At 40.2% G+C, this 13,913-nt stretch overlaps 1 long non-coding RNA gene across 2 annotated transcripts in view; it reads right to left on the reverse strand.

Moving 5' to 3' along the window:
• The window catches only part of LOC110400467, a 485,666-nt gene that overhangs the window by 121,063 nt on the left and 350,690 nt on the right, over positions 1-13,913 (reverse strand). For both annotated transcript variants that reach the window (XR_002439868.1, XR_002439867.1), the window contains exon 6: positions 13,678-13,746. This is a non-coding gene — a long non-coding RNA (uncharacterized LOC110400467). The remainder of the gene's footprint in view (positions 1-13,677; positions 13,747-13,913) is intronic.

Genomic DNA, 13,913 nt, shown 5'->3' on the forward strand with positions numbered 1-13,913 from the left:
CAATATGTTGAGCAGTATAAAATACTGGCAAAAGAGCCTCCCGTTTTGTGCACTAGTTTGGAGAAAAACATTATAGGATTGTGGGATTTCAGCAGAAAAAGCAAAGGCTAATTTAATTACATTGCCCACCAGGTTGGAAGTATCTGATTTTGCAGCCTTCGTGTTTTCAATATAATTTTTGGTTTAATAAACAGGATCAGTGGTACACAAGGGGTCCCGGGAGCAGAAATATTTATGAAGCATGGTTTCCTCCTTTCTCCAGCATGAATTTCTCACTTTGCCACAGCTGAACTGATGATGCAGTTTTTTCCTCCCTAATTTGAACCTACCTCATCTACACAACTGCTTGCTTTCATGAAACTCATAGGAAATTAATAACATTATGACCCTTACACTCACCAGCTAAAATTGACCAACAATTTTGAAAGCTATCAGGGAAGGACAGAAGCCTACACAGACATAGTTATATACATCTGGTTTCCTTAGGAACAGATTTACAAATCCTGATCGTGTGGCATCAGAAGTGCTTGGCATGTTCTCATTCCTCCCACCACTGCTTCGGGTCCTTCTCCCTCCTACCAGAGCCCCTTACACATGTACTTGATACCTGTTTTCCTACCCAATTCATTTTGGCCTCACTTGGTGCCAATCTCTGTCCTTCCTTCCACAGCAGCTCCTGGCCTCTGTCCCGATGCTCAATGTCCCAAAAGTCACAATATTCCCTTAAATACCATTACCCCATCTGGTGCCGCTTCTGATATCAAGTGGGAAGAAAAGGAAAATGGGGTGAAGACACCGGCACACCCTCTAACTGCTTGCTCCTGCTTAGCTTTCTAGAGAAATGGACAGCAAACTTTAACACCTTGAGCTTTTCTAAAGTTGTGTTAGAGACTGTGTTTTGAGATATCACTACAGTAAAACTAAGCCATCCATAAGCGGAAGGTATGAATGTTGTTGTTTTATAACTCTGTGGTCAAAACTGCAGACCCAACTTTGCATTTTGAGGATACTAAACCTGAGTTTCTATATGCCAAAATAAAGAAGGAAACTTGGCTTTGGTCTATGGGCATAAACAATGTCATGGCTTCATTTCTTGGAAGTAAACACTATAAGCCATGATACAGCCGCTACCAAAAGGAGTTTGTCAAACAAGCTCCACAGTAACTTTGTTTTTCAGTTTGCAAATATGTGAGAGGTGAACTCAACATAAATCTGGGAGAAGGTCGATGATTGCAAGCATACTCTCTAGAGCCTTTGGGAAAAGCAAACGAAGCAAAGTTCAGAGTCAGATTTTATATATATCTGTGTGTATATATATATATATGTCATGTATATAAACACAGACAAAAAGAATTTATTCAATGACTGCTAAAAGAAGCTTGAATTTTACTATATTTTGCTACATGAGTTGCAAAAACTTCCCAGTTACTGCTTCCCCAGAGCGCATGCCTTCTGTGGATCAATCAGGTTGTGTCAGATCAAACGTGAGTTCCTGATTCTGGTCATAGCCTAAGAAAGTGGAAAAGTTACAAAGGTTTTTTAGCATATTGCAGAGTCAGAGCATGCTCTCCATCCAACATCAGATGGGGGACGGGGATGGAGAACCAGGTGGAACACTGGGACAACCCACACCAGGGTTGGAGCATGCAGACCTGCATTAAGAAGCATTAAGAAGTAAGAAGATCTCCGTGATCTCCAACCCAACACATTGGTAGAAAATAAAATCAAACAGTAAGAAGCCTTCAGAAGTGAACGTGGTGTTTGCCTCTGATCAGTATGTAGCCCCTGTATCCACGCTACTGAGAATCGTCTGTAGGCCTAAATTCACAACTTGAACAGGGCAGACGTTATCATACCATCAGATGCTCCTCACATTTATATTCATTTTAGCAAATCCAGGATTGGCCACAGATTCCTTACATGTTTTACGATTTACCAGAATCTGCTTTAGTCTAGGAGACCTAATTCTTCCACTACACATATCACCCATCTTTCTGGCAGCCCAATTTACATCTCAAACTGGAATAATTTTGCATACTTTTCATTTTAGCATTCTGACATCTTAAAAAAAAAAAAAATGCCTTAATTCTGTGGAGTAAATTATTATCAACCTTGGAAAAAAAAGTCCTGGAAGTTATTAATGCTCTTTTTATGCACAGTTGTCTGCACAGTTTTGGTGCCTTTCTCCTCTCAGCTCTATGGAGCGATATATTAGCAAGAGTGTTGTAGAGCATATGAAATTCAAACAGGACCAACATCGCGAGGTTTATACGAATGTTTAACACATGACAAGTAACTTGAGTATGTTCCCAAGGGAATCATGCAACCTTTATTTACTCTTGGAATTTCTTCCAAATACAAGTTTCTAATCTTTCTGTATTCAAGGAATGTGTCTTTTGCTGCTCAGTTCATTTGCTGAACTGACACACATCAGTGCTAAAACAACCTAAAAAGCTCCAGGAAAAAAAAAAACAAAAAACAACGCACTGTTAAACAGGGATTTTGGACTATACCTCTGCTTCTGATTTTCTGTATTTTTGATTTCACAGGAAGAGGGGCTTTAATTTTTTTTCTGAACAGTTATCACATAAATACTGATAGCGTTAGTGAGATATTCCTCTAAAACCTCAGTGAAGTCTTGTTTATTCCTTGTTAATACTGTCTGAGATGAATGCACTAGAAGCACTTAACTGACAACAGCAACAAAGTTCTGGTGTACTCAAGCTGAAATAAAACACAGAGGTTGTCAATATACGCAAGACAGCACATTTTCAACATTTTTGAAGGTGTTTGGGTTTTGAATCATGTTAAAAGAAAACCCCTTTTCCTCTTCCAGAGGAAAATAATCCCACGGGAACCAGGAGACCTGACTTCTGGCTGGGCCTTGCCATAGCCAAGACCCCCCCCCTCGCCCTATCTGCAGCCATTCTTTCCCCAAAGAGTGGCTACATAGCCACGATGGGCTGGCATTCCAATACTGGCATACTGGATGCCCTATATGCCCTTCTGCTTTTACACAGGATAAGACACTGAAAGGGTCAGATAACCCACCCCGGTAGGACAATTCCCATATCACCCACATCCATGCAACATGCTGCTTGCATCGAGCTGGAGCCCAGTGATGCCACTGCTGCAATGGGTCTGCAGCCAGGACGTTACCATCCCTTCCCTCTGCCCTTGCTCTCCCAGAGATTGTGTGCATTAAAAAGTCTTTCTCAATACGAGGATTTCCTCCTTATGCAAATGTTCCCCGCTGTGCTAGTAGTTGCTGCTAGTCGCTGTATGGCCTCCATGCGTGCGGTGATGGGCACTGAAATCTCCCAAAGCCCCAAGAGAAGCTCCTGGACCTTGCAGTGTGTAGGGTAAGCACTGCATCGCTAATCCTTGGATTACTGGCACAGGCAGATCTGAAACATCCCCAACGACTGCAAAGTTTTTAGGGGTGGATTTTATCATGGTAATCAGTGATTTTAGAGGGAATAAATCTACCCCGTCGCTTGGTATAAAGCATCCCAAGAAATAAGTCAGGGAGACCGTCAGCAGTGAAGAGTGCTACATTTCATGTACTGTCACAGAAACGCTTTCTGGCTGAGGTCTAATATTAATCTATTTTGTCCCTGACATCCAGTAAAACTACAGCGCAGTGAATGCTTTTAAAACATACATATTCAATAGGAGATGCAATAAAGTATTCGGAACCGTTGGTATGAAGAAGGCTCGCACACACACAAATATCTTTGAAACTCCAGTTAATCAAGGTGTCAAAGTAACTAAAGCAGTTTTACAGATTTTATTGAAAATAAATCACTTTATTATATACTGAAATATATATTATTGTTTCCCCATAGAGTTTTACTATCCAGTCGCCTGCATTTATTTTTTAAATAGAGTATCTCCTGCCCTCTTTAGTCCAGTTTTTATAACTACATTTACAAAGGAAATTTAGCATTACAACAGCTCCTTAGTCTGCCTTCTCCTATTGCCCTATGCAAATAGCCCATTATTAGCCATTTTCTGGCAGAAATTGTTGAGAGGAAACAGAAGAGGAAATGATATAATGGCTCCAGAGCCGCGGATTTCCTCTCTGCCCAGCTGTTTGTGGGATGACCTTACGGCCAACGGGGGAGCTGCGAGGTGGCACTGAACCCCCAAAGATTTACGCCTTTGTCTTCCCATTTTTCAGGCTGAAGCTCCCATGCAGGGATACATAAAACTTCACGGAACTCAGTCCGGGGAAGGTTTCAATGACCGAAAAGGAAATATTCGATTGGATCTAATGGTCATCCTAATAGGTATTTATAGACTTCGCAGGGAAACTTTTTGATGGCTGTTTTTCAACTCCTGTTATTGAGGAGCTGCTGTAAGCACAAGGTCTGGCTCAGATCTAACATAGCCAGTGTGTTGTTAGGCAGTGCATTTCTTCAGAATGTACTATTTCAAGCAGACTTCTATTATTTCATTCACTGGATAACTGTGTTGTGCTTTTTTTTTTTCCCCCACAGCGCTCACTTTGAAACAGTTTAATACTATAAATACACAAATAGTCCCTTTTCTGTAAAGACTTCTGCATCTACATGATTTTATTATTATTATTAAATATTTCTTCTTAGAAAATATCTAATACAGCCTGTGTACACAAGCACAAAAAAAAAAAAAAACAACCCAGTTTCAGCATTGTGGATTGCTTTCTAAATTAACACATTTCATGCTGATAACAAAAATTCAACAGCTCTGTTCAGTTTGGGGCCTGTTTTTCTGTTTGCTTTGTTTTTACATTAAAAGTAGTTTAAAAATGATGCAATGTATCTAGACTGGATATTAAACATGAAAAAAAATACATTTAGTCCCATCGTTTTTACACATTTTGCCAGTGGACAAACATTACGAATGCCATATAGTGGTGTAAATTGCTGTCTTGCACATACACTACTACTTAGCTACTAAAACCAAAGCTGCTTTACCTGAGCATGAAGCTGTTTCTTATTCTCCAGCCATGAGGTTCATGACACTTGGTGGTCAGCAGAGTGGAGAGGACTCGTGCAGCCCCTGTTTTGGTGGTACACTGTAGGGTGGTCTGCAGTGGAGACCCAGGCAAGCAGAGGGAGTCACCTGCAGCATTTACCTCCTGAATTCAGAGCCTCTGAAACCGGTATTCAAGTCCACTCTGGGAATTTTTAAGTTGCATGTCACATTTTAGCACTTTACAGATCTCCACTTCTATAAAACCCAGTGAATTTTAATACTCTACGGTACTTATAGCAAGGAGTGTTATCTTCAGCTCTTAACTTCTAAGCTATGTCAATGTTCCTGAGTGGGAAGAACTATTTGATTGGATTCATCATCTGTCTCCCAGGTAACTTCTCACGTAGTAAATGAAAATACCACATTTGTACATAATGTCCCCATTTTCCTCCCAGCCAGTCAGCTCTGATAGCAAGCAGCACATCCAATTCAAAGGCTGCGTCCAGCTTTCACATAATTGTGCAGCAGCAAAGTGTGTGTGTGTGCCTTCCACACTTTAAAAACTGACTGTAATCACAATCTAATTAGTATGCTATTTTACTAGTGGGAAAACTGAGAGAAATGCACACAGACATACATGTTGCTAGGTATTAAGCCAAAAGATGTCTTGAAAAACCAGCCATCTATCTCCTGCTTTTCCTTCTTTCTTATTTTTTATCATCAGCATCTTGTCCCCTGAAATACAGACATCACTAAATCAAAAACACTTACCTTTTCACATCATTATAGAATTGCTTAGATTAAGTAAGAGCTCTGCACAGATTTTCAAATCTCAGCTATGTTTTCAAACCACCAGGGAGGGCTAGTTCTTCCTGCTCAGACAATTATCAAATTGTTGTCAGCGTGAGGGTTCCTTGTATCAATCTCATTATTATTAAGTAGTCTAAATCACCTATGGATCTCATTACCATCACTTTGAAAAGAGCTCTCACAAGGCGGCACCCACAATTTACTTAAAATTTATCATATCAAATTTAGCAACCTGTATTTAATAAAGGCTGCTTTAGCTTAGTTAGAATATAAAAGAAACAGGACTGCAAAAGCCTTAGAAATCTGGGTTTCTTTTTGTTTTGTTGCCTTTTTTATTATTATTATTTACTTTGAAAGATAACAGTGATATCACTGTCAGTCCTTCGTTTTCTTCAAGGAACTCCTGGGGTTATTGGGTGATTCGTATTGTGAAAGAAAGCTAAGTCAAATCACAGAAGATGATGTCCTTATTGTAAATTTAATTAGTCACTGAAAATGCATGAGCATTAAGAAATAAAGGCACTTTTAGCAGGAGTTTCTCTTTGCAACTGCTTCGTTCTCATTCTCTTCATCTTGTGCATCTTTTAATTAATTAAATTTCAAGCCATACCAATAGCCTTAAGTAGGCAAGAAAAAAAATTCTACTCTAAATAAAAAGTGTAAAAATTCTCTTGCTCGTTTTTGGGAAAAGATTCTGTCAAGATTTGTTTTTAAACTGCAATAAGCACAAAAGTGAACAGCCCTCGCTGCCAATTTCTCATAAGTAGATTGCTGCAGAATATTTTATGGTTGGTTTGATCTTTTTAAAGGAAAATATTTTTACTAGCAATATAGAAATAAAGTAGCTGCTGTCACTTCCTTCCTCCGAGAAAATAACACAAACTTTTATATTTTGTTTTGATGGAGAAAGAAATGGTATTTTTCACCCAAAGCATTGTAGCTATTCATTCTATTATTTTTTTTCCTCCTCTATACAGCATTCTGCTGCATCTTGGAAATGAACTTAATAGAAAATGTTGCAAAAAAGTGGCAACTTCAAGCAGTGGCAGAGAATTATCAGACAAGTATGTCAGAACAGAACATACAAGACAAAGCTTGCAACACTTCACAAGCTCAGATCGTGGTTGCTCCAGATAACTATATACTCTTAGGTATTTTCATTTCTGTCCCTCATTAATTCCTCTTACCACTGAAATGGTGCCGAGTGTGATTTCTCTCTAAAATAGGAGATAAAATCATCCAGCTTTTTAGGCACAAATCTGCTGTATTTCAGCTGTGCAAATCAGGAAGTCATAAAAACACAAAGCTGATCTCTATCAACATTTTCAATTGTTGCCATTTATCACAGTATTTAAATGCCACTTTACATTTCTTCACTTGCTGAGAAGAAAGGAACGGCACATTTTCTACACATCTCACAGCAAATGATGCTACACGGCTTCACATCAGGCTCTTCTACCTGAAGGCTTGCAAAGTATTTGCTCAGTCTCTGCATCCCATAATGACCCCGGATGCTCTCGCCACCAACAAGCAGAGCGCCTGAACCCGTTTTGAACAAAATGCACCATCTAGGAATGCTTTGTGGAACAAGGGGCCTGTCTGTTTCAGAAATGTGTTTGCCTAAAATGTTAGATGTCGCTTTACAGATGCAAACATTTCATTAACAAACCATTTATATATCTTTATATTTATATATAGCCATACAACTCTACCTAACAGCTCATAAATGTAGGTCTTGTAATACAAACAGCTATAAATACAGAATGCGTACTATCTATGTATGTATATTAATATTTGTAATAGAAATCATATCTTTATATCTTCCAAAGGCACCCTTTGTAGCTTTCCTGCCTTTTAAATTCAGCTATTCTTGAATCCAGTTTGTCTTTGAAATACGCCAGGATAATGCATTATTGAAGTACTGCACCGCTTCCTTTTCGAGCCTGTACATAAAATCAGTCACGTCCAACAAATTTCCATTTTCCTTAGTTCTTTTTCATAATTATTCCTCACTTCTATCCCAGCGCTGTCCTCAAGAGCTCTCTGGTTTCGCCACTAAAATTAACCGCGCACTACAGGTTATGCCTCCGAGGGACTTGCCATCAAGAGAAACCCAAGGTAAAGAGAGAAAGCAAAATAAAACCCTCTGCTCTTTTCTGAAATTGATATGACTAATACATGAACCAGGCTGCGAAATTAAAAGCTGGACAGAGGAACTGGATTTGAAGGAAAGTTTCCAATTTAACCAGATGAGTCAGAAACATTTGGCTCGTTCCTTAACGTCTGTGTTTTGAAAGCTATCAGGGACGGCGTATCAGGGATTCAAAATCCGTCTTAAAACTTCTGGTTGAAATTAGTATTGTTTTGTTCAAGAAAGAGTTAAGCCTAACAAGCAGGAAAAAAAAAGAAATTAACTAAAGTAAGGCCCTTGTGATACAATGACACTTGCTCTATGCTCTTACAGAGAAAAACACGATGATAAAACACCACAAAGAGGAGTGTTATGAATTTTATTAATGACTAGAAGACAGTGTGCAAAACATCAAAGGTCTGTGGAAAAGATTAATGACCCCGTGTGAGACTGTTTAATTACCTCCAGCTAATTAGATTCTTGACCAAATTTTTAATATCTGCATTCCTTCTAAAGCCTAATTGAGATTCCACATTATTTATCAATCTTTCAAAAAGCCCTTAGTGTGCTGCTTTTTTTAGGTTTTATTTTTTTCCCTTTGCACTTTGACTCCATTTATGGTCAATTATTAAATAAATAGCAAAGTAACCGTTCTCTACAAACTGTATATGTGGAACACTTTATGCCTGTTTATTTTGACTAGGAGACTATCATTGGCATCTTTTATACATAATGAAGCACTCCAACTAATAAACTGACTTACTTCACTGTAAACAGTGTTGATAATATTTTTGTTATCTGGGCTGCGCTCAGGAACTCCTCATGTGGTTTCTGTAAATTAGCCTTTGCTATTGTCAGTTAATCCTTATGTCAGTTTACCTTGGTCCGGTCCCAGGGCCTGAGTGGAGTGTTATCATGCAGACCGAAGAAGACAGCCCTCACCATGTGATTATCTTCCCCCGTTCATTTAGAAGTACTTTGGTACTGTGAACGCCTGTTATTAAACAACTCGCCTTTAGAGAAGGAGATTGATGTTGGAAGGCAAGGAACAAATGCAATAATCACCACTTCTTTATGCCCTCTTCGATCTCCATCGACCCCCAGTTACTACACCAGCACAAAACGAGAGTCCAATGTACAAAGCACGTCCAAGTCCTGAACTTGTGTTATGGCAATCAACAGCAGCTTTACCATCTCAGTTTGCAGTATAGGAAGTGGAGAGAAGTCAAGCAGTTCAAGGTACGTGATGGTGAAGACGTTTTTGTGTAAAGTTTGATCAACAAAGTACTTCTGAGTTCAGAGGGGGCAGGAGACCCCCGGTCCGTTTCTTTGTTTTAGCTACAGCGCAGTGTATTTGTTTTAAAATCTTGTTGTCATTTTTAGTATAAGCAAGAAAAATCAAGTGTGCAAATGTTAAATCTTGTATTTATAGCGTGTGCCTGTGAAACAAAGCACCGAGAAACAGTCTCTGTAATTTCATACAGTTTTTCTTAAATTATCCACTAGAGTTTAGACAATAAAAATCATAGCATGTATACAGAAATACACGGGAGAGCGTAAAAAAGAAAGCAAAAACACATATTCCCTATTAAATTTTAATAGGTATTTTGTTTTTTGTATAAGACACTATTGGCTGTACCTCTACTAACAACACACAGGACTTTTCTCTGAGGTGGACATGAGTGTCTGTACATACAGACATACAGAAATTCCCCTGTATGATAATACGTGTAATTGTGATCAACAGAGAAAGGAAAGGGCTTTGAGAGAGGGATTACTCTTTTGGTTATTACATTTGCAACAAGACTCATCCAATGGGACAAGAGCTTGTGTGCAGTGTCAAAACACATGCTTTAATATTACAAAAAGTATATGGCAAAACAATGTAAATCAGTACAAAAGTATAGTGAACCTGGCATTAAGGAGAGACATCATACTTGATGTTTCATTTCGTGGGAGAGAGAGGAATTTTTAGTTACTTGCTAAATCACTCAGAAGAGTACCACAGAACATCTAAATACTGGATATCAAAATATCTATGTATCCAGATACTAATTCTGTCTTCCAGTTGGTGTGGAATGTTTCAAAATCATTAAAGACGTTATCCTTATGGAAACTGATAATAATAAAACACGTTGCATTGTATCAGAGCACCATAATTGTGGGTCATGTTCTTATGATCTAGATAAAGAATTAGAAGATAAAGAATTTTTGTGCTAGGTAAAGAATTAGAAAATACAGAGCATACACATTTCGCGAGTCGGGGTATTCTCAATGGTTTCCCATGGGAATGGAGCTGAGCTATCCCATCTCACCCTGCCGCTCCCCTTATTTCTGCTGCCCACCCCTCCTGGTCAGCAGGGTCACTAGTTTCTGTCTCACATTTGCTTGGTACCATTTACATCCAGCTGATGACACTAGTCCCAACCACCTGACATGAGACTAATGCTCCTCAGTTTCTAGAGGACCAGGATGGATATTGTTACTGCAGTAACTGATCTGCACAGACAAGTTGGTGACGGGATGAATTCACATGGCAACTTGGTTTAATCAAATGCAGCACAGAAATGATGCAGAGCAAGCATTCAGGTCTGGGGTAAGAAACCTCCACCAGTGCAGGGAGATGATCCTTTAGCACCATGGGAACCCCCTGCTACAATGTAGGGTCCTCCAGAGAATGCTCACACTTTCACACCAAGTTCTGACAAGCAGAGCAATTCTATCTTCGCCGATAACCCATTTCTCTCCCACTCTACAGGTGCTGATAATGGTAAATACATATATATATATACATATAAAGAAAAGGAAGCAAAACTTTGGCCAGCCTGACCCACTAGGATGAGCATCTGTGATTTTGGATAGCGGTGTAGCACCCAGAAAACACAGTGCTGGGCTGCAGAGTCAGCACAAAGCAGCAGTAGCATCAGCTTAGTCTAGAAAAGAATTCATTAGCCCAATTTCACCCTCGTGGCCTTTGAGAGCCTCAGGAATGAGCGTGTCTCGTTCCACATCACCTCGCTCCTTCACCTGGGTCGGGCGGGCGGATAGTTCTGCACTGCTGATCCATGGCCTCCTTCCCCCATGGGACAGACAGGCAGCCCGTGGGAGGATGCACGGACAAGAGAGAATTTCTGCACATTCAGTGATGCATTTTCTGAAGATCCTTTTCTAAGAATCTAAGATTTCTCACAGGAGATCTTTAAAATAACAGAAGCCAAATAAACCTTCTGCAAGAACATAACAAGACAAATTTTGCTGTTTGAATTTTGTTTTGCTGCATTTCAAAAGAACTTGCTTTGCCCTAATCTGTTATAGCAGTGTTTGCTTTCACATTGATGTGTTCCGGTATATCTGGAGCTCTTTCATAATTTTACATCTTTGTACACCGAGCCTGCCCAAAACCAAGATCACTTCTAACTTAAAGTGCTCCTAAAAATTTGAAGTGCTCTATTAATTTTAAATTGCTCTACATCATGTCTGCTTGGAATCCCAACTGCTTTTTCACACAAAAAATATTAAACTATAAAATGCACATCTGCAGCATAACAGCCACCCGGCTTTTTTTGTTTGATTTCTAACATCAAATTTGTCTCCTTTTTCTTTATCTTTGAAAGAAAAAAAAAAAAAATGCTCATGGAAAAATAATAGCACAACTCGTCACACATTTTACTGCAAGCCTCCCTCTATCGAAAACCTTTTAGGTATGTCACAGGACCAAATATATTTTATGACTACCAATTGGTAGCGCATAGCCCAACCCATTAACCCGCTGACCTCAATAAATTATCATTTCCTAGCAAGAGTGGTACTGCTGGAAGATTGACACATCACCAAACCCGCGCTGCGGGTTAACAATGCTCCCCAGGATTTGTACAGGAAAACTTCTGATCTCAGACTTCTCTCTGGCCTGCAGTTCTTTCAGAAAACGCCAACAAAATATGTTTTTAAGGGCTTGGGTGTTTTTAGAAATCTGACTTGCTCCTGAGTGAGGAGAGAAAATGGCATCGCTTCCAGCTGAGCCCCACTCACATTAATAGCAGAACAAAGCCCCCGTGCGTGGCCAGCCTGGGCTCCCACCCCATGGTGGACCTCTGCCAAACCCTCAGCCCAGCCCCACACGCTGCTCTCCTGCTGGGAGGTCACCCAGAGCCAAACCTCTGCTTCCCTTTGCCCACACCAGTGCTTCCGCAGAGCGATGCTCCCACCTGACCCCTTGAGATCTGTGCAACCCAGCGCTGCCCAGTGACTGCTGGCTATGTGCTACCACCTCCCTCCTCTCTCTGATGGTTTCTAACGGATGTTGTTACAAGGAGCTCGTTGAGTGAAAGACAACAAACTCCATTTACTGAAAAGGCAGGACTGACTCAATATAGAGGTGTATTTTGGCAGCCAGGATGATCTGGGGGAAAGATTTTTGAACAGAAGGCCTATCATTTCTTCTACTTGCATAGTAACTCAGGCACTAACAAGCAGCCTCGCTCTCATTGTACTTGTGCTATTGTATCTGAAGTACAGGAGATTAATCTATCAAAGGGTCACTGCTCCTTTAGTTGGTGACCATAAATATACACAAATACAAAACGAAACACCACACTGAGTAGCCCATGCATCAAGCACTCCCAGATCTATATATATATGCTACGTCTGAGTGATGTGATGGAGTAATAACCCCTCCTGGCCATCATGCTTTATCACAGGGATAACTTGGAAGGTGATGGTTATTTACGCTCAGCCTACCACAGTAAGCTGCTCTTGGGATATTTCCCACGTAAAATTTTGTTGACTTTAAATTAGAGCTTGGTCTCTACATACACTTTGCCCTTCAGGGCATCTCTGTTACCAGCTCCTGCTGAGGATATGGTCTTTTGGTCCAGAGGGGCAGATCACCTGTCAAACATTACATGGCACATTTCCAACCAGCAAAGGAGTCATTCCCACGCCCTGACTAAACTGCAGTTTCTGTTCTGATCCGACCGGCTCTCCTGTTCTTCACTTTCACATTTTACACAGAACGGAGCTAAAATAATCCCAATCTCATCTGCATGCTTCTCTGCATGAGAGCAGCATCACTTTCTTACTGATGCAAAAAAGACTCGTACCTTGGAAAAGGACATGATACTTTTTGTACCTGTTGGGAAAGGCATGGGAACATAAGCCTTGGGACTGCTTCCTCAGCTAGCAGAAGAAATGCAGCATTCCCATGGAGCCATCTTTGCTACAAGGTTTCCATTATTACCGCAATTTTGCTGCTCTGCAGCTCTTTATCAGGAAGGCTTGAACCCAAATTTCTACTTCCCCCAGATACAAGATATTTAAAACTGGCTCTGGCTGCCGCATCAAAACACCCATCTCTACCCAACCCTGGGAAAGCCCTGTGCCAACTTCAGGGCTCTCAGTCAGAGCCCAAGTGGTGGAAGTCTCCTGCACCAACCAGCAGCCCAATAAAGTGTTTGCTGGATGCAAAACATGGTTTTATTGGGATTTGTTAAGCAGTTTCCTAATAAAGGGCAATGCACGTTCAGCCTTTGTAGTAACTCAGATGTGACACAAATAATACAGCAAATAATTACAGCGACCTTTTGCTCACCTCAAATTTAAACAAAGGTTAAGCTGCCCTTTAGGAAAGTAAATATTTTCTGTAGTCAAATAAGTGTGGACACCTTTAGCAACAGGGATGTATCACCAAAATAAGCTAACCTGAAAACTGTTACAAGAGGATAATTCCAAAGCTCAGCAGGAGCAGAGCCATCCTGGCATCGCAGCGGGTCACTTACCTTGCAGAACTCCCAGGCTGATCCCCATATGGTTTCCAAGAACTGTTGCTTGAAATTTCTGTCCGGCCACTGCAGATAGGAGAGAGAAATATTAAAAATAAGAAAGTGCATAATCTCCTTGCCCCCTTAAATCTGGTAAACAATTTATATTTGATTTCATACAACAGAACGAATCCACGGACCTTTAAGTAATTAAGAAACAGACACTGAGGCTTAAAAAATAAACTGAAGGGAAA

This window comes from Numida meleagris, chromosome 5 (assembly GCF_002078875.1).
Source record: "Numida meleagris isolate 19003 breed g44 Domestic line chromosome 5, NumMel1.0, whole genome shotgun sequence".
NCBI classification, from domain to species: domain Eukaryota; kingdom Metazoa; phylum Chordata; class Aves; order Galliformes; family Numididae; genus Numida; species Numida meleagris.